The sequence below is a fragment of the Larimichthys crocea genome, chromosome II (assembly GCF_000972845.2).
Source record: "Larimichthys crocea isolate SSNF chromosome II, L_crocea_2.0, whole genome shotgun sequence".
In the NCBI taxonomy this organism is placed as follows: Eukaryota; Metazoa; Chordata; class Actinopteri; family Sciaenidae; genus Larimichthys; species Larimichthys crocea.
The window spans coordinates 512426-537858 of NC_040012.1; the positions used below are offsets into that span (position 1 = coordinate 512426).

The window sequence follows — 25433 nt, forward strand, 5'->3', positions numbered from 1 at the left end:
CTTACTTTGTGTGAGGAAATTCAGATGTGTCCTTTTGTCCTCTGAGAGTTTGATCAGTATTAATAAATGTTGTGCACAGCATTATTCAACGTTATTAAACCAGATAAGCTCACAGCAGTTCCCCTACACACACACACACACACACACACACACACACACACACACACACACACACACACACAGTGTGGATTATGTAGTTTTTTCTAATCTGCGAATATAAAGCTGTCAATATTGGATTGAGAAACCTGTATGGAATATTAATTATGAATATGTAAACGGCTGGTGATTTGTGTAGGTATGTGTGTGTTTTCTTCTAAAACAATGTGCGTGTGTGTGTTGGACTGATTAGGATCTTCTAATCTGCCATCCAAAACCATCCCTTCTGGAGACAGACCGCACACACACACACACACACACACACACACACACACACGAGGCAGTATTTCATTATCAACAGCTGTGTGTATTACTGAAGGGATCATTACATACTGTCCATAATGGAGGTGCATGAGGTTTTGTTTTAGATACATATATAGATACATATAGTGGGCTTATGGAGACTGACTCTTTTTGGAGCCAGCCTCAACTGGTCGTTTGAGGAACTGCAGTTTTTGGCACTCCTGTGTTGGCTTCATTTCACAGTCACAGCACTGTACAGGCCAAAGGCACTGAAATGAAACAGACTGTGGAGTTATTTTCCTTACCTGACCAGAGCTGACTGAAGGTTTACAAAGAGTGTGTGTTGGTGTGGTGTTGAGTTCTGTGCTTAGTCACAGTGATGGCGTGCACAGATTTCACAAATTATTTCACCTTCTATTGCAAAGCTGATTATTAAACATACTACAAGTTCTGAGTAACGAAACAGTGTCAATTTAACATTTAATGTAATTTAAGATTCTTACTACAAAATCAGATTGAAAGTTGGTGTGTCACTAAACAATGACAGTAGCTGCTTGAGGTTTTGTCTGTACTGAAGATTGTGCACTGTGTGCATGCTGGTTTGGTGCTGCACTGTGCTCTCCCTTAGCTCTGCCTTTTTTGTTTCTTCTAACATCATTACAAAAATTAATATTTGCCATTTGTGAACTAATTCAGGATGATAGAAGATGAGAAATAGGAATTTTTTTTACCCTCTTCTCTGCTGTAAGCACACTTTGTTGTTTTTTAGGCCTGAAGCATGTGGTGTGCAGCATTGGAGAACATTTTAAGGATCTGTGAGAGTAATGTATTATGTGATTACTCTGTGGTTCCAGTACTGAACAGGGCCATATGTTTCTGTTTTACCATGAACACACACAAACACACACACACACACACAGACTAAGGACTGAAGCACTGATTTCATTTGGATTAGGAACATGTGTCCTGCTCATTTCCTGCAGAACACAGTATCAGACAAAGAAAAGAGAGAAAGGCGGAGAGAATGTGGACAAACAAAATATCCTGCAGACATTTTCTATCTCTTCTTCCTTCTCTGTACTCTGTAACCTGGACTTTCACAAACTGAGCTGAACCCACTTTGAGTGTGCCGTGCCCAAGCAGACACGAAAAAAACACTGCCCAGGATTAGTCTGCGTTTCTCCTGCTTTAAAAATCAAAGCAAGAAATCAGCTGACACACACACACACACACACACACACACACACACACACATAAACACATGATAGTCATGAGAAAGAGAGACAGTGGGTTCCAGTGCAAGATGCCTGCAGGCCTATTCTCTCCCAGAGAACACTTGGCTCTTGTTCATTTCTGGCTTTATGAATTGTTATGTCTTATTATTCTGTTTACCAGAAATCAGATGTGGGCTGCAGGAGAGCTGAGACGGGGTCACAAAGTACACACACTGGGGGTATTTGGATTGTTTTAATCCTTAAAGCCTCCTTGTGTCCTCTAGGTGTTTCTGTGTGTGTAGAACTCAGAGAAAATTGAAAGAATCTGGGTTGTATGTGTTGTTTGTTTGTGATCCGTTCACTGAGTGTTGTCAGGTCAGATCCTGGGAGGGTAGTGCATGGATCTAGCCACCATGGGGGTTGTGGAGATTTCCTGCAGGCCATGGCGGTTCTTTCCATGCATCTCTCATGCATATTTACTGGTTGTCTTCCTCGACCACTTCTCGCCTTCGAGTGGCGGTCAGTGAAACTCAACTGACCGCATCGTGTAGTGTTTCACCGTTTACAGACGTCTGTAACACACTGTGTGTTGAATCAAATCTCAGTGTATCAAAATAACACAATTTTTCCAGAGTCAGCATCTAGAAATTGTGTACGATGTCATTTCAGTGTCCCTTCCTCCTTGTTTTAGGTCTCTCTCCTATGTATCACCTCTAGGCAGAAAGCCAAGACACAAGAAAACACACACACACACACACACACACACACACACACACACACACACTAACCCTCTAGCTCTTTCTATTTCCTGTATTGGCAGCATGTTGAGCGGAGCCAGCAGAGTACTGCTAGGAAACCAACCACACACTGAGCAGCAGGAGCCAGTGCACCGGCATTCACTCAGTGTTCCTTTTAAAGGTTTGCATTGATAATGACCTGAGCAAGAGCTAATACTGATTTACACCAGTCTGAACCAGATGCTGTTATATTAGACAGTTGCACTGATACAGACATCAGTGTTGTAGTTCTTGGAATTGACTGCACTTTTGACCTTGTCTTGGTCTCAGACATAGAGAGTTCCATTTCCTGTCAACACCCCAACTGTAATATTACTAAATTGTCTATGAATTGTGTGATTTATTTAACATCATTACTGTTATTGGATCTGAAACTTCAAATGCAACAAATGACTTCTATTTTGAAATCTTTGTTACATCTAACGGCTGTCACCCCCTCACACTCCAAATAAGCCTTTGTGGGAGACAGAAGAAGCAGCTGTGGCTTTCTGGGAGATGTCAGACAAATCATTTGTACTGAAAAATGTCTTCCTACACGGCAGCATGAAAATCCTGCTGAGACGGCTGGGACCACGTTATACTTCTGCACTTAGAGAGGAAGCACAAAGACAAACAGGCTAACGCTGTGTCTCAGTTCAGATACTTCAATGTCTGTGACATATACTGTGCATACAGTGAGGGCAGGGCAGGCTGTGGCTAAGGAGATAGAGCGGGTCAGTAGGTTGTTCACTAATCAGATGATCAGTAGTTCGATTCCCGGCTCCTCCTCCAGTCTGCACGTCCAAGTGTCCTTAGGCACCATCTAAGGGTAGGGTTGCAAAGGGTTGCAAAGGGTCTTCGTCAGTGGCAACACCAATTTTACTTAAAAAACAAACGTCGTTGTTTCAAACTAACTTGTACAAATACATTGCAGTTTATAAAAATAATAATAAAAAAAAAGGCCGCAGTATTGCGATAATACCCGGAACCGCGATACTTTGTCTGGTACAGTATCGTGGTTACTCATTTTAGTATCGTGACAACTCTAATTGTATATAGATATATATAGATATATATGTTACATAAGTACAGTCCATTTACCATTTACAGAGTTGTCTCGATTCAAATCCAGCTGTGCACTTATTAAAAACATTGTAACGGTGTCACTGGGCTGCGTCATGTGGTCTCTTCACGTTAACAGTACTGGTCGAAGCCTTCTTCACAGCAGACGTTTTGCGTGTAAAGCACACATGTTACTAATAACATTAACGAGACTCTGTTCCATTTAAGTGTACCAGGAGACTGGAACTGGCTCACCTAAACAGAATGCAACCATTAGTGATGTTATTAGTGACACCTGTTGTTTTTGTGCTGTGAAGAAGGTCTCAGGATAAATATTTCAGCTTCAGCTGATGAAACAGAGTTTCCATTACACTGTTGATCCACTGCCAAGTTGAATTGTCTATATATTGATCACAAGTCAGACTGATGATAATCTGATCTGTTTTAAGTGTTGTATCAGGAAGGAAAAGTTCATATACTGTAAACGGTGCCACCTCCCCATCACACATCAGTTCATGCCTGGAGACACTGAACAGTTCATGACAGACTGCAGCAATCTGAACCAGAATTCATTTTTCTGCTAAAACCTTTGAATAAGATGTTATCATTAATAAAATGCACATTAATGCAAATTTTTTTATTTTTAATTTTTTTTAAATTATGAATGCAAGGAAACAAAGCCAGTCATTTGAGGGAGAAAATGACTCATTATAGATGATCAGATGCTGCACCACATACAAGTCAAATAGTTTAAAAACTGAAAGGTCAAAAACAGGCTGCATCTGTTGTGCAGCAGTCGTTCACACAGTAGGGAAGCACAGTTTTCATCAATATCAATATTAACAAAAATTTAATTTTCAAATTTTGAATGCTTGTTTGTTAACATTAGAATGTTCAGGCAGATATTGATTTGGGAGAATGTCTGACGTCGACAGTTATTTTAACTGTTTTTAAATTACCTATATTTCTTGTTATCCTGTTAAATTTTAGATTTTATATGTTATATGTTGCTTTTTATTTTCTCTTACTGTAACAAAATAATTCTGAATCTTAATCTGATCCTGGATGAGTTGGGCTCTCACACACCTATAACTGAACAAAGTCCATCACCTCAAAGGACCCACAAACAGGATTGTGTTAATACAATATATAAGTTTTGAATACACATAACAAAAATAACAATAAAGTCCACAGAGGGAGCACTGTTGTCTGGTGTTACAGTGAACCTTGACTTCAGACGATGCATGTTCATCATCTCTTGCTTCAAACTCTACAGAGGTCAGTCTCACTGGGTCAGTGGGTATTTACATGAAAACAATGAAACTAGAGGCAGCCACCAAGAACGGTGATTGGTCAGCTCTGCCTGCTTTTTCTTCTGTGGGTGTGAGCGGATGTCACTGACAGTAAAGACGACATGAAAGGTGTTGAAGAATCAGTAATCCGCAGACTGCAGACCTTCTGCTCAGTGCCATCAGTGAACTAAACAGGTGAACACAAGATGAAGCCTCTCTCTGCCACGTCAAACCCTTGAGTGGGGAGGGTGAGCTTTGGAGAGATCTAGACATCTAGACTTCATGTGGTTTTCTGTTGGAACAGTCATTCAAACAGCACAGTCACTCCAAAGACCAGCCTGCACCTGGAACATGCTAATTTTGTTCTCCTATTTACCGACTGTCACAGGTCTTTACTGTAGGTGTGGTGATGTGCTGACAGTATCTGATTCAGTTTATGGAAATGGATGAAATTAAAAACAGACATATTTAGATTGGCACTATATGTAACAGTTACATTCATCCTACCCTATTAATTACTAGAGGACTCACTGAGGTTACAAATCGAAAAGTCAAAAGAAATATTTAATCTTCCTCTTATTCCACTAATTTTATGTAACACTGTAATCTTAATCGGTATTTTAATGGATTTCAGTCTGTTAATACACCGAAACAGGGGAAGCATCTCCACTTTTGTAATTTAAAAAAGTTTTACCAGTTTGGAGTGCTCCTATTGGCCGCTCCTGTGCTTCAAGCTACTGGCCGTTGAAACTGGGCACCTCCCCCTTCTCCTCCAGGTGCTGCAGGTTATCGCTGGGTCTCACAGTTGCTGAGAAACACAAAACACCAAGACAAGACATGAAGAATGAATCATCCGAAGCAAGTGCCAGAATGTCTGTGTAATAATTAGTCAAATTATTGACAGCGTGGAGGCGGCAGCACTTCCTGCACATCAGTGCATCACTGGTGCTGCCTTGAATAAAGAAATGAGAGACAAAGTTTCCAAAGTAGAGAAAATGTTTACGTCTCATCCATGCTGTCTGATATTTAACTATATATTTAACTGACTTCTTTATTTTTGTGTCCAGTGCTGAATCCCTGACATCAGGACTACTGTCAGAGTTGGCGTATAAACCATCTTTTCCCCGGTCTGTGATTAGTGTGCATAACTACACGTGTTCACTGACAGAAACTGATTTCCAGTTTGCAGCTTGCAGGATAAATAATACGAATAATGTACAGGCAGGTGGAGCCACATGAAAGTGGACCACAGCTCAATTGGATTGGCTGATCTCAGGTGAGATTTTATGGTCCAGGTCAACACAAAGAATTCAAATAAAAAAGACTAAAGTGTGTGTGAAGTTGCAAACCTTCCTTCAGCCCTTCACCTGCTCACTCACTACTCTTACTGACTTATTTAATGTCTAGATTTCCTGTTTACCGTGAAGCTTCTCCTGCTTCTAATCCTCATCAAATCCGCTTCTTTCACTTGCTGACATCATCACTTAGCCCTACACTGATTGGTTTTACAGTAATGACTCACTGTACTCACTGTAGTGCATGTGTATGCGAGAGCTCAGTGGTCCAGATGGTCACTCAGTGGGAGCTGGAGTCCTACCAAATGACCTGATACTACAGCCACACACACACACACACACACACACACACACACACACACAGAGCAGTACTTCTGCTTACTGTACATTTGTACAGGAGAGAAAATAAACTACGCACTTTTAACGTCAGCAGCACTGCTTCACATTCTTCTTCCAAAAATATCTATTGATTGTGCAGTTGGTCGCACACACACACAGTAGTTTGGTTTTCCCACTGTTCAAATGTTGACTGCTGTTCCCATGATGTGTGATGATGTCATAAAGCGTGGAGTTTAAGAAAGGTGAGAGAAAACAAAAGAGAGGCGTGTACATCATGGATATACCATTACATATGACTGCTGTGCTTTACCACACACTACTTCACAGACCTGCAACACGTGACATCACTGGAACTAAGCTGTATTCTCCTATAACACGATGACGTTGCTGAAAGTGGGTAAACAAACAGGAGCAGACATATTGGAAACAAGCCAACAGTTGATTGATGATTTAAACCATTTTCTGTTTGGAGGTCAGACAAACAGAAACTGTGACGCATGTTCCAAAGAACTTTACATTCACTTTTATTTTCTCTTCCACCGAGGCTTTTTCCCAACCCGTCTGTCTGCTCATGTTTGTTGACCCATCGGACTTATTTTTAGCCCGGTCGTGTTTCAAGATCTCAAGAATGAGCTTGGTGAGTACATCTGGTGATTATTACTGATTGAAAAAAAAAACAAAAAAAAAAACAGGATGTATCCTTTTAAAGTAAACCACATTCAGCACAGTCACTGTTAGAAAATGTGCCGTGGGAGACAAATTATTCTCCAGCTTTCATACAGACTCAACATGACTGATGTTTTGGACATAAAGATCTGCACTACAATCATAAGGTTTAAAAATTCACTATTATTATTATTATCAGCAGCCACTATCCGGCACTATTCCTGATTAGCTAAAGGTTTGAAAAATTCTTGTCTTGATCAGATGAAAAGGAGCGAGGAGCAGCTACTCTGACATCAGGGTCCTGCACAGTAAAATGTGAAGGATGAAGGGAAGATGAGGAGGCCCAATACACTCCAATGAGCAATTGGGGTTGCAAAATCCCGGGAAGCTGGAAACTTTCCATGGGAATTAACAGGAATTTATGGGAATTAACAGGAGTAAACCAGGAATTTATAAAGTTTAAGGTTGGCTCTTAACAGGGAACTTAAATATAGTTTGGGAAAATATATTTTATCATAATCTTGACTAAAACAACCAGATTCCATGCAGGTCCACTTGAATATCTGCTGTTCCTCAATCACATGCACACAGCACACTGCTTACTGCAGGGCTACTGAGGCCACGCCCCCTACCTGCACAGGTGATTTCTGTACCTGGACCACACTTTAGAGCCCAGAGCACACAGAGCCTGTTAAAGACTCACATGTGAGCTGGTGGACTACATAATATTGTTCAAAAAAATAATTTAAACTTGATAAAGTTCTACTTACAAATAAATCTGTTGAAATGTTAATAATTGTTTGAATTGTTTTATTTTGCATGGCTGCTTATGACAAAACAAAATGTTTAGATTTATGTTTGGATATGATACAGTTTGTTTAAATTACCCACTTATAGTTAATTCACATAATGTGTATAATTCCCATGGAGTTTCTGATTTTTATATTTCCAGCTTAACTTCCTATGGAAAGTTTCCAGAAATGTTCTGCCCCTTTGCAACCCTTTGAGCAACCCTATGAGTTTCACACATTTGTCATTGGTCCAAATCACAGAACAAAGTCAAAACCATTGTGTTGTGCTCCTTATTTGAAACGCTTTGCTTCGATTTGCTGCTGAATTTAAACTTGAAGTCAAATGAACTGTTGAAGAAGGTCAGCAGGATGATCCCTGTTCACTCCTTCTGTGTGCATGTATTAATAGAGAGACTGATCTGAGTCCACAGTGACTGTTTTACAAGCTGTCACCAAAACATGAGAGAAAAGCAGCTGTGTGCGTGAGTGTGTGTGTGATGGGGCTTTTCCACCTCACTGAGTAATGGAGGTCTAGCTCCTCCAGCCTGACTCAGCAGTATTAAACACACGTCATATCACTCCTATAGAACACAGTGTTCTGTTCTGTTATTCAACTTCCTGGACTTCTTTTGTTTTTCAGCTTCATGTTCATTGGCCGAGTCGTGTGCAGAGGACACAAGTGGACCGAGCACAGATAATGTGCCGTCTGCTGATCACCACAGGCTTCACAAAGCACATGTGCAATAGCTTATAAGTCCTTTATGGTCTATAGAGACGAAACAGCAAGGTTGTCATTGCCTCCCCTCTCTCCCTCCGTCCTTCCTCCCTCTCTCCATCATTTCTTACCCTCCCCATCAACTCACCTGAGTCTGTTTTCACTGCGAATCTGTCCCTCCTCTCCTTCTCCTCCCACACATTCTCAGCAGGCACTGAAACAGACAGTCTGTTGCAGAGCAGGGGTTCGACCCATGTGACACGCCAAATACTGAGACTTCTGCCAGATTCTTCTGATGGAGCTGAACGTGCAGTTCATCATGAGGTACCTGACTGTGCTACAGGTTTCAACACACAGCACATGCTACCATGTTCTTGTCCATTCAATCACACTGAACACGAGCCACAGTGGTCCAACTTTACTCCTGCTTTAAAAATATACACAGCCCTCATGGGGCTGGAAGGGTGAGTATGTGTGTGATGCCATGGCCACCTAGTGTAGCAGAGTGAAGGTTGGAGCTACTAATTATAAACTCACAGATGCCAACGAAAAGGCAGAGGAGATTTATGTTTGCAGCCATTTACAGATTCTACTCTGTCTGTCCTCTAAAACACCACTGTAGCTTTTCCTCCATGAACTAACAGATTTCAAACCATGTTGATGCTTCACTGACTCAGAATCAGGTGACTGTTGTCTTTGTCATTTGTACGTCTGTTCTTACACTATGTCATTTTGTGAAGAAGAATTACACAACAGTAATACTTTATGCTCACACACAGGAACTATTTTGGTGAAACTGGATCATATTTTATGGAGAAAATGTTTTCTGTTTTTTCCCTCTGATGTCCTCCCCTAACCCTGAATTGCTGCCAGATATAGCTGCTGTTATCTCAGTCTGTTAGCCAAACACCAGGGAAGAGAAGGTTTTTCCGTGGAATGCTGAGGGGGGTGGAGCAGAGCCAGTGTTGCGCTAGAACCGGAGCTGGACAAGCAATGTACCTGGGCTCAGCAAGATCAATGAGAATGTTATGGAGGAAGCTATGAAGAGAAAAGAAGAGAGTGACTTGCATGAACAACATGTCTGCTCAGGCAGCTGACAGCTGTGTAATTAAACAGGTGGCTGTTTGTATTAAAATGTACATAAAGATGGTCCAAAGCTGGATTAGTGAGTATCTATTCTGACTCCATCAGCCTATGTCCCACTCATCATTATTTTGGTTGGTTATTCTCTGAATGTACTCCTGTGCAGCTCCTGAGTTAGAATCAGATGTCTAATGATCACACATTGAGAGAGGCATACACTCACATACTGAAACACTATAATACTGAGCCACTCAGTACTAGGGATGGGCATTCGAATAAATTTCTTTGATCGATCATCGGGAAAATTAACGATCAATTATCGATTAATCATTATTTTTTTTATATTAAAAGTGCAATAAAAATACAAATACATGTTTTTTCCTCAATTAAATCTTTATTACAAGAAGAACAGTCAACTCTTATGGCAGTTAAGCCCGACGTTCAATGGTTAAACTTAATATGCGGTGCGGCGATCATATTAAACAATAACTTAAACATAATAATACTTTGGTCAAAATGTACTTAAGTTAAAACCGAGTCGAGAAAGACTGGGGAAAGTAAGGGAGAGATTACGTAACAATTAATTACTTAACAAAGCATATAAAAACTAACTAGTAACTCTACATTGGTGATGGACGCCTAACAGTAACTTCAATACAAGCCTACTGATTTTTGTTGATAAAGATAAGCATGTTAACGTGCTCTGGGGTCAGACGTGAATGCAGCCTGGTGACCGTCCGTCCAGCAGCTGAACACACCCGCTCTGAGAGGATTGACGTTGCCGGGATGCACGGATACCTCCGCGCTAACTTGGCCAGCCTGGGGTGCACTGACGTTAACCAGGGTCGGATGCACGTTGTTCAAGTGGTACATCATTGTGTCATCATTGAGTCGTGGACGTGTTGTACTTATACACGGCATCGCAGTGTTTGCAGTGAACTTTGTTATTATTTTATTCAAAATGGTCCAACGCCACACTTCGCCGTGACTTTTTTATGATTAATTTTGAAATCTACGGAAACTCGCAGGTAGCGGAGTATATAGTTTTTCTAAGTCAAATATCACCCCCGGTTGGTAAAATGTTTCATTGCTGCCACACAGTGAAACTCATTGCATTGCTTTAAGACTCACACTATACAGCACCTTTTATTTAATACCAACGTTTGATCGATAAAAAAAATAACGTGATCAACACAATTCTTAACGATCAATTATCGATTATCGATTAATCATGCCCATCCCTACTCAGTACCACAATGCAAAAGAAGCCCTCTGTTTTCTGGGTGTGAACCATAAAGTGCATGAGCTGTGGCCGCATTAAAAAGCCCACTTTTCACCACAACTGTTCAGTCTGAACAGTGAATGCACTGCACTATGGGACCTGCTTGGAGACCACATCAGTCAAAAAAAGAAATCAGCTCAGCCCTTTACTATAGATTTAAGTCTGCAAACGTTCACTTATATAATTTAATCGCAGTTAGACATTCTGACACATCCTGATAACACCGTGAATTAGGTTTAAAAGGTTACAAATTTTTAGTCTTAGTTATTTATCAGCTTCATTTACAACCAATTATTGTTTAATGAGTTTACACTTCTGCTGCCAAAGGAAACTACTTAGTTGTTGTTTCCTTGAGAAGATTTGATTTTGCATGTCTAGTTTTTTGCTCTCTGGTCCCCCTTAAAAGGGCTGCTGTGAACACCATTTGAATCAATCACCAATTTCATTGGTTAGTGAACTAGTAGCATCTAGCGTCAGAATATCTTCCTCAGAATGCCTACATTATTACACTGTTCAGTAGTAACACCCACTGAAGAGCCTTCCATAAGAACTGGCTGCTGACAAAACAGTTGATTACTCATGCAGCTACTTTTGTTCCAGGACTAAATGCAAAATGCTGTTACTAAGTTACTGCTAATGCAAACCAAACATTTCCAACTGCTGCAGCTTCACATGAACACGCTTAACTTGTGATAGACTAGCTGACTTTAACTATTAAGTAGTCACAAGAAATCCAATATGTTTGTCAATGAGATTAGCACTGACCACCAGTTACCAACAAGACGGAGCAGCCACTGTTAGATAAAGAGCCACAGGTGACAAACTGAGGTAACCAACCACTTCCACAGTCTGCAGACTTATGCTTTGTGCAGCAATAAATCAGATCACGGCTGTTCACAGAATGATGGGAAAAGGCTGATTATTGCTGTACGCTGTAGTTTGTTTTGCTGTCCCCAGAATTATGTGACATTACATTAGATGAATACACATTTACCACCAGTAACTACAGGTAATTGTGCAATATGCATCACCTCCAACTCCTGCCAATCATGACTGTGTTCTGCACTTACATTTCCACAGTTCCTCAGTGAGCCCAACAATTACAATTTCTGGACCATTCGAGTTTTGCCTTTGTGAATGCAAATTAGACCAACTGGAAAATTAAAACAATATATCATCCTTGCTTGTGGTTCCATCCAGGAGCTTGACCCTGAGGTGTGAACCCACCCCTTACAATCAGCACCCGTGGTGCCATAAATACAGGGCACTTTAGGACTGTGTAAGCAAAGAGGGTTGAGTCACACATTTACACCACCTACAAATGCACTCTCAAGCAGTGCAAGGGCGTGTGATGGAGCACAATTTAGTGAGTTGCTTGTCTCTGCATCAAATCAAACTGTGTCAAATCTGGATGTGTTCTGATGAATTGTTCAATAAATCTGGTTTAAATGTATTACTCTTTTCAATGTCCTCAAAACATGCACCAAACTATACTCCCTACAAGAAATCTATAACCCGCTAGATAGTGTGTGTGTGTTATCCAGACTGCAGCATAACCATTAGCAGTGGTGGTTGTCTTACTACATGTACTATTTTCACTGGAAGTATTTTTAGGGTCATATGAAGAGCCATCTCTGACGTATTTCTGCAGAAAAGTTGGATTCTTGTCTTGTCTGACCATCCTACATTCTCCCATCAATGTGCAGCTTGCTCCAAATGTTGTGTTCCAAACTTTCAACATGCCTTTTTTCAGTAATAGAGTCTTCTGGGGTGATTGGACCCGGAGGTGGTGGAGGTGACCTGCATTGTCTATTGTTGTCCTTCTGACTACAGTAGTCAGTAGGCAAAGGAAAGGAGACTTTCAGGGAACTTTTCATGGGAAGTTAAGATTGGAAGTTTTGGTAATATTCCAAATCGGAAACACCATGGGAATTATGGAATTTATTTATTATTTATTTATTATGATTTATTTGTAAGTAGAACTTTATCAATTTTATTTATTTATTTTATCAAATTTGAATTTATTTTATATAACATTATTATGTAGTCCACAAGCTCAAATGTGTCTTTAATAGTCTCTGTGTGCTCTGGGCTCTAAAGTGTGGTCCAGGTACAGAAATCACCTGTGCAGGTAGGGGGCGTGGCCTCAGTAACCCTGCAGTAAGCAGTGTGCTGTGTGCATCTGACTGAGCAACAGCAGATATTCAAGTAGATCTGCATGATATCTGGTTGTTTTAGTCAAGATTGTGCTAAAATATATTTTCCCCAACTATATTTAAGTTCCCTGTTAAGGGCCAATATTCAACTTTGTAAATTCACGGTTTATTCCTGTTTATTCCCATAAATTCCTGTTAATTCATTCTCCTGTTAAAATTAATTCTTGTAAAAAGTTCTAACTTTGAACTTAGAGATTAAATTGAGATCTTATGAGGTCCACTACATGGCCAGTTGATGATGGAGTGATTTCCTTTGACTTGTGGATAACTAGTGGCATTACCATGTAGCTCAACACTGTTGTTGCTTAGATCTGGGGAAAACTCACTGCCCTACCAATCATGAGGTGTTTATAGTGTGACAGCTGGGTAATAAATGATTTTCCTTTCTCCAACAGTGGAGGTACTGACCTACCAACATGCAGTAACCCAGCTGATTTTAACAGGAAGGCACAGAGAGGAGAGTTGATCAGTCTGAGGTCAGCGGGTTTAGTGCTTTTTTTCTTTACTTCTTTCAATACTTGTTCTCCTGTCATTCATCTCTATCACATTAATACCAATGCTCTAAGTGTTGTGTGAAAAGCTGCACTGGAAATATGTTTAATTAAATGTGTGAATATCTACTTATGAAAGTGAATGGGACTTCTATCTAAGTCTCTTGCCCAGTTCGTTATCATCTCTAAACTTATTAAAGGCTTTCAGCTCCTCTTGTCTGTGTGTGTGCGTGTTATCAGCATTATTATTACATTTTCATAGAAGTGAAATCCCCACTGCGGCAGAGTGGAACAAGTCAGTCTTTTAATAACAGAGAGAGGCAGAGAATACATGCAGGGAAACATGCAGTAACAGTGAATAAAGAAATAATAAGTATTAGCACTAATGGTAAAAGGTTCAATGGCTGCATTTATATGTAGCTTTTTGTCGACCGACCATTTACACACTCACAGAGCAATGCCAGCGAGCTACTAACGCCGGTCTGACCATCAGGTGCAATTTGGAGTTCATTGTCATTACCGAGGACACTTGGACATGTGGCCAGGAGGAGCTGGGGATCAAATCACCAACCGTGCGATTAGTGGATGACCCTCTCTGCCTCCTGAGCCAGATGACTTGGGTCAAAGTATCAGAATCACTATCAGGTGAGAAAAGGTCAGTTCAGTGCATCTCTGAAGCTGCACCTCGAGCTGCAGAACCAAAAAGAACTGAACTACCCAGTGCTATTCCAATGACAGTGACAGTGAGTCAGCCATGGACACGCTCATTCATTCATTCATTCATTCATTCATTTATTTATTTAATGGGACCATGTACAGTATAAAACATAAACAATTACGATGATAAACAATGTTTATAGCTGGTGTAGCATAAAATAATTGAAATGTATCAATTTAGACCTGAAGTCCATCAACCATCACTGCAATAAAACAGTATGTACAACATGAGTTTTTAATGAAGAAATAGAGGTTATTAAAAAGTTGGGTAAGGTGCTCTTACCCTTTCTGTTTAGTTCTTGAGGGTAACAAGAGTCTCCATCTGCTGAGGTTTATTGGATTGGCTGACAATAACGTGGCTCAACTTTCTCTAAGACCATTAGCCAATAGAAAACTCTAGAAAGCTTTCTCTCTACCTGGAATTCCAAACAGGAAAGTCATATCGCATAACTGAAAAAGACAATCAGCATTGATAACATGTAACATGTCACACCTTTGAAAACACCTTGTGAAAACAATAAATTATATAAACTCTCTTAGCTGTTACAAACAACAGAGTGTGTTACCAATTTAAGTTTTCAAAATCCAGAACTTCATCAATGACAAATCATACAATGAATGGGACTGAACATTAGGGATGATTTTTGCAGAGGTCAGCGCCACTCTGGCTCACTCAGTTAATGGGAAAGTTAATAGGAATTTTCCAATGAATAAAGGTTTATGATACTTAGACTAATCTTCACAAATGAACACTATGTTGATGACTTCAAGTGGAAAGATGATTGCCACAAGGAAACAGATCATTTTCTAAACAACCACTGCAAAATGTCCAACTTTTAATTCAATTGTGAAATGAAAATCTACAGGTTTGTGTTTAGAAAAACTTGACAAAGCTGTGAAGGCAGACTGTTGAGTCAATTTGTTTCATGTGCTCGACAACCTCTGTAGTCTCATTTAGCCATTTGTTAGCAACCACATTTTTTGACAACAGCTTCAAAACTCCTGGTTGGGATATTTACTGACATTTTATGCCACAAAACAAAACAAACATCTCAACAGCTTGTGTTTACCACAGACATTATTTCAGGCATCTTGTCAAAAAACCCATTCACAAAGCCCAACTGAGTCCGTAACAAGGGGGCTGGAGGTGCAAAAATACTGACTCATTTTCATGTTCTAGCACTGGTCATTAAAACGTGAAAGTTGCTCAGACCAGTTTAATTACATAATACAATGACATCGACTAATATTGTCAAATTAGCAGTGCAGTTAAATCACTGTATGGCTTGGCAGCATTATCATCTCTTCATGGTGCATTCTAACCTTGGACCATGACTCTGTCATTGTGTTTTTACTTCATTTCACTCATTCAGGGTCATATAAAAACGTAACATTCTATACTACATACAAATCTGTGGACTTACCACAAGAGCAGTTCCGGGAATTCCACACTTCTATCAAGCATTTGACAATTTGGCGAATGAGGAAGCACAGAATCACGGTACACATCGTTGCCCATGGCAACAGTAGCTCCCCCCCCTTGCCTCACAATGAGCTAAAAGTTAGCCCCCTATTAATGTCTTAACACACCCAACAAGTAAAGTTGGATCTCAGAAATGTTTAGAAATCCGAGATCGCTAAGTCTAAAATACTCCAGACACCAACCCCTGAGCAGCCGTCATGGAGCACTGAAGAAGCACCAGAGCAAAGCCGATGTCTGCCCAGGCTAAGTTTAGCACAGAGCTACAGATCACATCTTCCTGATAGATTTACCCTACTGCCTTAATCACCGCACGAGTCAAGGACAGCTTTTTATTCGCCAGCCTTGAAACTATTTTCAACATACTTTGATAACATTATCTTTTCCATGTTTCTTGTTTGGGATTAGCTTCTGGTCTGAAATTGTCATTGCTTCCTATTTTGAACCAAGAAAGCTGTAGACTGACACCTCCAGAGCAAAGCATGAGGAGGAAAGAGGAGTGGCTCTAAACAAGCATCTTAGTATTTAGACCCGTGGTGAGCCTCAGGGCAGCTTTATGTTAGCTGGAATGCCAGAGAAAGTAGTGCTGAGATGAGTTCAGGGACTAATCTCTAGAAGACAACAATGAAACAAGGAAGAGACAATGCTGCAAAAAAGGCATTATGCAAAAAAAAAACATCTTTCACACTGATGAGTAGGTGAACATAGTATAGATCTGACCAACAGTTTTATAACGCTTGTGAATTAGCGCTGGGCTAGCCAAGCCTATAGCAGGCTGCACATTGCCTTATTGGATAAGATTTTGGTTTAAGGTTGTTTTTTTTCTCATCACAATGAGTAGTCAGTATCTGAAATACTGTGTAATAATAAATGGATCTTTTTTATTTTTTATTCATTTATGAATGCAAATATTGCAGTCATTCTCTGGTTTCAACTTCTTGAAAGTGGGGATTTGCTGTTTTTCTATGTTTGTTGTTAGATGAATCTCTTTGGGTTCTGGACTGTTGGTATTTCCAAATATTGTATAGACTAAATTATTCATGTTAAATAAAAAATAATACTCATATCAACAATAAAGTAATCTTTACTGGATGGCCCACTTTGAGCGCAGCCTAATAATGGAGCCAGGGCAGGGCAAGGTTGCATTAATCCTCAGTCAACCATGACTGGTTGCTTTCCAGACCCCTGCATACCAGCCTAACCATGTTTGGCAAAAAATGAATGGGAAAATTCACCATGTTTATGTGGATGTCAAATTGATGTTGATGGTGGATGTAGTCAACTGGAGCAATGCATTGCACAGTGCATTGAAAGCTCAGTTCTGCTAATGTTCCAGCACTGGTGCTGCTATTTGATGTGTACGGTGAAGAACTACAGGCTACTTCTACTCTCCACCTGTGGGTAGGCTTGGGAGGGGTTCACGTTGATGAACATGTTCTTTTTGCTTGTTACAGTGTTTTTGTCCAAGAAATTTTGAGGTTGCAGGTGGACATGGCCGATGGGGACAATCAGAACCTGAGGTCCTAAGACCAAACAGTGACTGGTGACTGGCCCTTCCATAACAATGGAAATAATTTCAGCTTGGGCACTTTTTGTTGGATGCTGTCGCTAACCCCGCTAGCCTTTGCGAATGTTACTGAGCATTAAAGTGTTAGTCACTTATACAGAGGTGTTCCGGATCCCAAAGATAAACTAGAAAAGACAACCAAGAGCAGCTGGGGCAAGAGAGCAGGTGACCAATGAGTATTTTTGTCACCGAATGCCAACAAAGTAAAAACGATGGGCTAGGATGGCTGTTGGAATAATGCAATATTGAGAAAGTTAAGAGACACTGTGTTGTGCAACACAGTGTCTCTTAACTTTCTCAAGTTAGCCTCGTTGAAGCAAACTAAATAATGAGATTAGTAGACTGGATAACGGTGAAACCAAAACCGGTGTGTGTGTGTGTGTGTGTGTGTGTGTGTGTGTGTGTGTGCGTGTGTGTATGTTACATGTAAAAAGATATGCAAGAAGTTATTTGCTAGCAGTGCTGTCTTTGAATAGCTCCCAGCAGCTAGCTTTCAGAAGTTTGTGCACAGTGCACCCTGGAGTATGTAGGCACTGCTAGCATGGCTCGACGTTCTCAGTCAATATAGTTTACACTGAGGAATTTGTACCCTGAAATTGGAAAAATACATACATGCTGACGAGCTACAAGTGGTTTATTTTGTCACTTTGAGTCATACATTAAGAACTTTGAAGTTACTTTGTCATCGAATCAGCAAAACCATCACCAAGAACAGCAAGATCAAGGTCATTTAAAGGATCAGTGTGTAGAATTCAGTGGCATCTAGCAGTGTGGTCACTGACTGCAACCCCTTCCACCCACCCTCCCATTCCAAGTGTGAAGGAGAAGCTACGGTGACCCATTCTAAACTAACAAAAACACAATGATCCTTATTTTCAAGTGGTTATACACAGATAAAATATGCAGATTCATCTATTTCTCTCATATTGTGTAAATAGAGCTTTCTAAATCTGACAGACTGTCGCCAAGGTTAAAGACAACCGATGATGACTCTTTGAAGACACAATGTAAACCACGGTCTTCTGTGTCAAATTGAATAAATTAGTACTGTAAATAATAAACCTGGTTGAATAAAGGTTTCCTCATGTTTGCTGTCTTGTCCTGAGGCGTGCACTGCGACATAAGTACTAGCTAACCAGATCAGAGGCGCCACAAAGGTTAATCCAGGCAGAGTTTGGAGAAGCAGCAGAACTCTGTGGCTCACACCCCGCCCCCCACCCACAAACACACACACAGACAGACACACACACACACACCCACAAACACACACACACACACACCCACACACCCACAAACACACACGGACACAAGGACTTTCTATCAACTAGACTAAAACAGTCAACAACACTGTGGAACAGGGACGCAGGAATTGGGCTACTTTTGGGGATGGACAGATAATCCAAATGAGCATCTTCAATGTCACGGAGAGCTGTTTCATCTGACAGACGTCATCTTTTTTCAGGCCTGCATGGTGCTGCAGGTAAGTCCAATTCAGCAGAGACACAATTCAAACATCGGCTAACTCTGGCACATTGACAGGCAAACACATGAACTGAACATTCATCAATTGAAGGAGAACTCCGGCATGTTTCTTTCCATCTGTTCAGCTGACAATGGTTCTCAATTTGCATCAGAGAAAGTCAGTGTGCTGCTAATTAGGCTAAGTACAGTAAATAAGTAATTAATTAAAGTGGCTCTCATCGGAGGTGGATAATACTAATGAGGCAGACAGAGAAAGGGTCAGTGGAAATACAGTAGCAGCAGACACTGCACACTAATCTGACTGAAACACACACACACACACACACACACACACACACTGTACCACCACAGACATTACATCACCGCTTGCCGCGTTTTCATGTGGGAGCAACAGTTGGTGGCAGTAATGTGCCTCTAAGCTGGCTTGCTTTCCACCACAGAAGAAGACAAGGAGGAGGAGGAGGAGGAGAGTGAAACTGTGAATACTGAAAGTTGCTTTTACTGTATGAGTAAGCAGTGTGTGGTCTCACTTTCGTTTGTTTTGGGGTAAAAAAGTAATAAATGAATGAAATGTGTGATGAAGTATGATCAGTGTTAACTGTAATACTGTAACAGTGATGTGCTCACGTTAAATATGGATTTAAGTGTGTTATGGTGTTAATGATGTTGGTGATTAAGTTTTCTTACCACGCACAGTTTCTGCCTCACCATCGACAACACCCCGTCTCCATCCCCTTACAGTCGCAACCTCAGAGTCATCTTGGCATCCCCAGCAGAACTGCCTTTTTCACCTAAAGAACATTCCCCGACTCCACCCATCACTCTCCTTCTCTGCTGCAGAAACCCTCATTCACGCCTTCAACACCTCCAGAATCCATTACTGCAACAGCATCCTCTACAGCACACCATCCAAAACTTTAAATAAACTACAGTACATCCAAAACTCTGCTGCACGTCTGCTCACCCACACTCACACCCATGATCACATCACTCCTGTCCTCCAGAACCTTCACTGGCTCCTGGTTCCACAGCAGGTTCGGTTCAAAATCCTCCTCCTCACACACAAAGCCCTCCATAACCACCATGAGCTTCCTTCCTCACTGACCATCGCCACAATCCATCCCGCAGTCTCCGTTCATCTGATGCTGACCTCCTGACTGGACAGAGCCCCCCCCCCAGAATGTTTAGCTCAGTCTATTGTGTTTGTGTTGCACTGTTTCATGTTGATTTGCTGCTATGATGTTTTTAAGTAAAGTGTCTTTGAGTATTCAGAAAAGTGCTTATAAATAAAATGTATTATTATTATTATCATTGTTATTATTATTGTTGTTGTTAGTTCACCTGAACTTTGACATTAATAACGGCAAGTTATTTATCATGGAATGTTAAATGCAACCTTATATTGGTAGTAGGGATGCACCGAAATGAAAATTTTTGGCCGAAACCGAAGCCGAATAAAAATTTAATGGTTGGCCGAATACCGAAACCGAATATAAAAATGCGGTTGTTAAATTTTTCACTATTTTGTACTATTGCATAAATAGCCTAGAATAAATTTGTAGACATGTTTTTTTCAAAGAAAGTAAATGTTTATTTAATATCCTTCAAATATTCCAGTAGAATTTCCAGTTAGTATAATTATTATTTCATTTATATTGTTAGAAATCACTGTTAATTTGTTCTTGAAAGAAATACTATTTAGTTTTATTATATTTCCAGTGAGTTTCCCTTTTTCCCACGTTCATGAACGCATCATAGTCATTCCGACGGTCAATGAACGCACCTCGCATGTGTGAGACGCCGTAATGTAGAGAGAGGTATATAGCTCCGCTAAAGAGCAGTGTATGATGTATTTCTTGCCTGTGTTTTTCCTATATCCTGCATTGTGGGTTTATTGTGTGTGAATGAGAAAAGAATCAGCAACCGTGGCCAGGTCACCGCGCACGTTGTTTCATTGCGTCAATTGCATCACGCCACTATTTGGCCTTACTATTCGGCCACTTCACCGAAAGCTGAAATGCACTTTTGGGCCATTTTCGGCCGAAAATTTTCGGTGGTCGAATTTTCGGTGCATCCCTAATTGGTAGATGATTTATGTTATCATGAGATACAGAACATCAATATATTCTGTGGAGAACAAATAACCACCAAATGTAGTATTTTTTCTCTCATGCCTAAAAAAGTACATCATCACACTGATGCAAAAATCCAATAAAGTAATAAAGGCGTCTTGTTTACTGATTTGTAACAGCCCACAACAAGATATCTCATCACATGAAGCTGAGCAGCGGTATGTAATTCAAAATGTAGCCCCATACAGTAACAGTTATGATTTTAAGAGTAATCTAAAGTAGATTAGATAGATAGTACCCAAAGAACATGACGCAATTACAGTAACGCAAACACAAATTTGTTCAAAAAAAAAAAAAAAACATTCAATCCTACAATAACATTTATTTTTAAACAAGAACTTTATACATACTAGTATAAATAATAATAATCTCTACAGTCTGTCACACATCAGATCAGTTTATTTAGTCTGATTTATAATTTCAAATGAAGAACTGGCACCAACTGTAATCCCTGAAAAAATCGGCTGCATACCATTGTCCTCACAGTTCCCTGAAAGCCCAACAGCATCATACGGAGCTTAAACCAAGACCTGAACATAATAAGCAGTGTGAGCACCAGTTCAGTGCCGATTAGAAGAAGGTGTTATACAACAGTCCATTCCTCCTGAAATCCAATCTCCTGGAAACATCCATGACTAAGCAGCTGCTTGAATAAACTATGGCAGATAGTGATGTTCTCTGCAGCCTCGGTACAGTACAGCAGATGTTACTGAAGAAAAGTCGCTCTTATGTAATGTTATTAAGTCACCACATGAATGGTACTAACATGCTGTGGTGAACGCATGCATTTCAGTCATCTCTGTCTATAGGTCCCAGCATGAGGATGATCCAGCAGCATGCGTCTCCACTGAGATCAGGCTCAGATTTTCTCCGCCATGTTCAGGTGGATCAGAACATAAGAGGTGCAAACACAAGAAGATAAGAATACAAGCCATACAGCTGTACGTATCCATGAAGTCAAACTTGATATTGAAGTGGTTTTCTCACAAACGTCATTTATACTCTAGTATCTGGACCACCAATGACAGAACTAACCATCTGCTAAAGTATCCGACTGCTAATAAACTGCTGAAACTGAACAGAACCTGGCTCAGCGGCCAGATTGGACTTGGTACGAGCACAGCCAATAGGGAATAACGTTACACTTCCGAGGTGATTTATGGATTTTCCTGTAGAAAGATTGCTAAATAGGGAACGACTAACTGTCATTAGCCCGGTCAGTCATGTAGCTCATGGAACTGACTCTGGCCCGGGATGCCTGGAGCCAAACCCGGCAAGAAAACCACCTCAGTAGGCTACTCACAGCACACATCAGTAGGTTCTGTTTGGTTCTGAATCTGGCCGTGTGCTTGAAAGTAGATGCTGACACTAGCTCATAGTGCTCGCTGCAATGCTTAGCACTGGAGGTATAACACACACTTGCCAATCAATATCTGAAACAAGTCCCTCCCTCTCTGACAGGAAACACGTAAAAGCGAGGAAGTAAACAGAACTCTATTTCCTGTTTCATGGAGACTTTAAATCAACTGTCCCATTGAAATTCACGACCAACAGCAGGAGCCAAGTGACGTTCCCCTGAGGATTCAGAGAATGAATGTGACTGTGAAAATTGTGCGCTAGAATGTAACCAGGGAAGGAAAATAGACTGTCAGACAGCATCTAAGTGCCCCGTTAACAACAAGCGCCGCAGATTTGTCCTTCTTAAACCACTTTTAGGATCAACACATCAATATGGTCATTACAGAGTCCTGCATCGTCCCTGCTATGCAGCCAGCATCCTTCGTTATTGTCAACACATGCAGACCAGAAACAACAGAGGTTGGCTTCTCTCAGCTGATTTAACCTCTAAACCTGATGTCAGAGGAAAGGCTTCCTCCTGCCTTCACCTTAAAATGCATTTATTGTGAAGAATACAGTAGTATTAATGATAGCTTTGTGGGTGTTGTAACAGTTCATCTCTACACATAAGGACTACATCCAAGTAAGGCTGTCACGATACCAGAATTGAAAATGTATCACATCACAGACACAGAATGAATGTGCACACAAATCAGTTGTTGTGAGATTGGACTTCACTTGACTGCCTGAAGGCCGGACTTGATTTAAGGTTTGATGTATCTTAAGGACTCAAATTTAAACATGCTCGACTAAATCTAGTCATGCCTTTTGGAGCTCTGCTAACTGCCATGAATAATTGAACTTGTGCATCATGTCTCCATAACATAATGCACACCTTCATTTGCAGCTGCTTGCACCAGAATAACATAAAACAATCTTGATCAGTCTATGCTCATTTACACAGTATTACATGAGCGTGTGTTTAAACCACATTATTGGCATGTCACTGATGCAGTCAGGACCGTGGTGCTTGCACTGAGGTTCATAAGCATCACTGAAGATATCTGCTGATTTTTTTCTCTCCCATGAACACATTCAGCTCTTAAATCCATGAACTTCACATTTATTTTTAAGCTAATAGAGCTGTATTTAAGCTGTATACTTATTAAAGTTGACTTCCAGTGTCTTTATTCAGATTTATTTAGATGTTTTATATTTACAGTACGTGAAGAATGTGGAGTAATATATTCAGTGATGAGTCAGCTGTGCTGTCATGCTGATTTGTGCACATTCTAAATGTCTACTTGACCAATCAGATTGCACTGTCTCAACTATTTGTTGTATAATAATGCATAATAATGTTTATTTTCCTCTCTGCAACATGGAAATGATTCTGACACTCTGATCACTTGTTAATGTGCTTTTAGTTATGAAAGGATCAGCCTGTCCTTGTTAAATATTTGATACATTCCCTAACCTCAACCCTGAATACATTTTCATGAATATTTTCTATTAATTATTAGAAATAACTGGTTTTAAACTGTGAGGAATCTGTGATAGAAATAAACATGTTTGACTGTTTTATTTAGAAGAATTCAATGTTTTATCTGCAAGAGGAACATTTCTTTTTGCAATGTTACACAGCAACACTTGAGTCACAGCTCAGTGCCACAGCCGTCACATGAGCAGAGCTGCTGTTGACCTGATGTAATGTAGGCCATTCTGAGGGGGTGCAGCTTCTCTTACCCTTCAACAATAACTAGTTTTGCAGCATTTGTTCATTAATGAATCTGAAAACAGAAGTACTGTAAACATTTGGTGTTCCACGTCTTTGTTTTCCAGGGTGGCAAAGTAGAAAGGTTTAACATCTCTAATCTGATTGGGGCAGCCATCTGGAAGACCCCCCCACCCCTACCCCACCCCACCCCACACACACTCTATCCCTGCATTTGTCCTCACTCGTTCACCCTAATGTGACCCATCATCTGACCACCTCCCCTTACATCATTTGGAGAAGCACTCCAACAAAACAACAAAGAGCATTTTCAAACCCTACAGTGATACTACAGATACAACATGGTGCAGGGACAGCGTGACGAGTGTGACCACGAACCTACAACCACCAGCTGGACACACTGTAGGCCTACATATGATAATATAACTATGACGATAATGAATCATGGAACAAAAACACAGTACAAAGTACTTTACAGTGAGAAAAATCGAAACAACATTAAAATACAGCTACTCTAACAAAGCTCTGTCATCTTTGTGTTTGACACCAGACACTGGAACAACAAGAAGAGATGCATCTCAGTGAACATAACAGTCAGACATAGACCCTGGGGTGAGTCCTGTGTATGACATACAAGGTATTTTTATATTGATCTTAGTGTAATTACACACAATATTTAAGAAGAAGTGTTTTTCTTATACAGTATGAGACTGCTAACAATAACAACAACAACATGAAGATACCATGAAATGACTGACAGTTGTGATTTGATGTCTCCAAGCTCGACTCGACATACCCTGATGACATCAGTCCTGGCGTGGGCCGCTGCACTGAGTGAACACGACGAACACGAGTCACGTAACCAACGCCACTTTCATCGAATTAGAATGAAATGTAGGTCAAGTTGAAACAAACGAATAATTCAACGACAACTGAGTGGAAATGACGGCAGAGAGTTCACAACCCAACTCAGCCACAGAGAGAATCATTTATACTGTGAGCAATGGAAGGATCTCTGTTTGGAAATAATTCAGCAGCACCAAATCATAAACTATCAAATCAAAACTACATAAACAAACAACATCTACCATTGTCACTAAAGGAGGACACAGAACATAACGACAACCACAAAGGACATAATACACTTACTGGGTCACGTCTTGGCATAACTGACAGTGTGAACTAGGGTTGCAAAATTCTGAATTCCCTGAATTTTCAAAGTTGGAAACTTTCTATGGGAATTAACAGGAATAAACTGTGAATTTACAAAACTAAAGATTGGCCCTTAACAGGGAACTTAAATATAGTTGTGGAAAATATATTTTATCATAATCTTGACTAAAACAACCAGATTCCATGCA

General features: G+C 40.4%; 1 protein-coding gene across 3 annotated transcripts in view; it reads right to left on the reverse strand.

Annotated features, from left to right (window-relative positions):
- Positions 1–25433, reverse strand: part of fam110b (family with sequence similarity 110 member B) — a 39339-nt gene that overhangs the window by 4738 nt on the left and 9168 nt on the right. For 2 of the 3 annotated variants that reach the window (XM_019277224.2, XM_019277222.2), the window contains exon 2: positions 5438–5551. The exons of the other annotated variant lie outside the window; for it this stretch is intronic. The gene's annotated coding sequence lies outside the window, so the exon portion shown is untranslated. The remainder of the gene's footprint in view (positions 1–5437; positions 5552–25433) is intronic. 3 annotated transcript variants of the gene reach the window in all.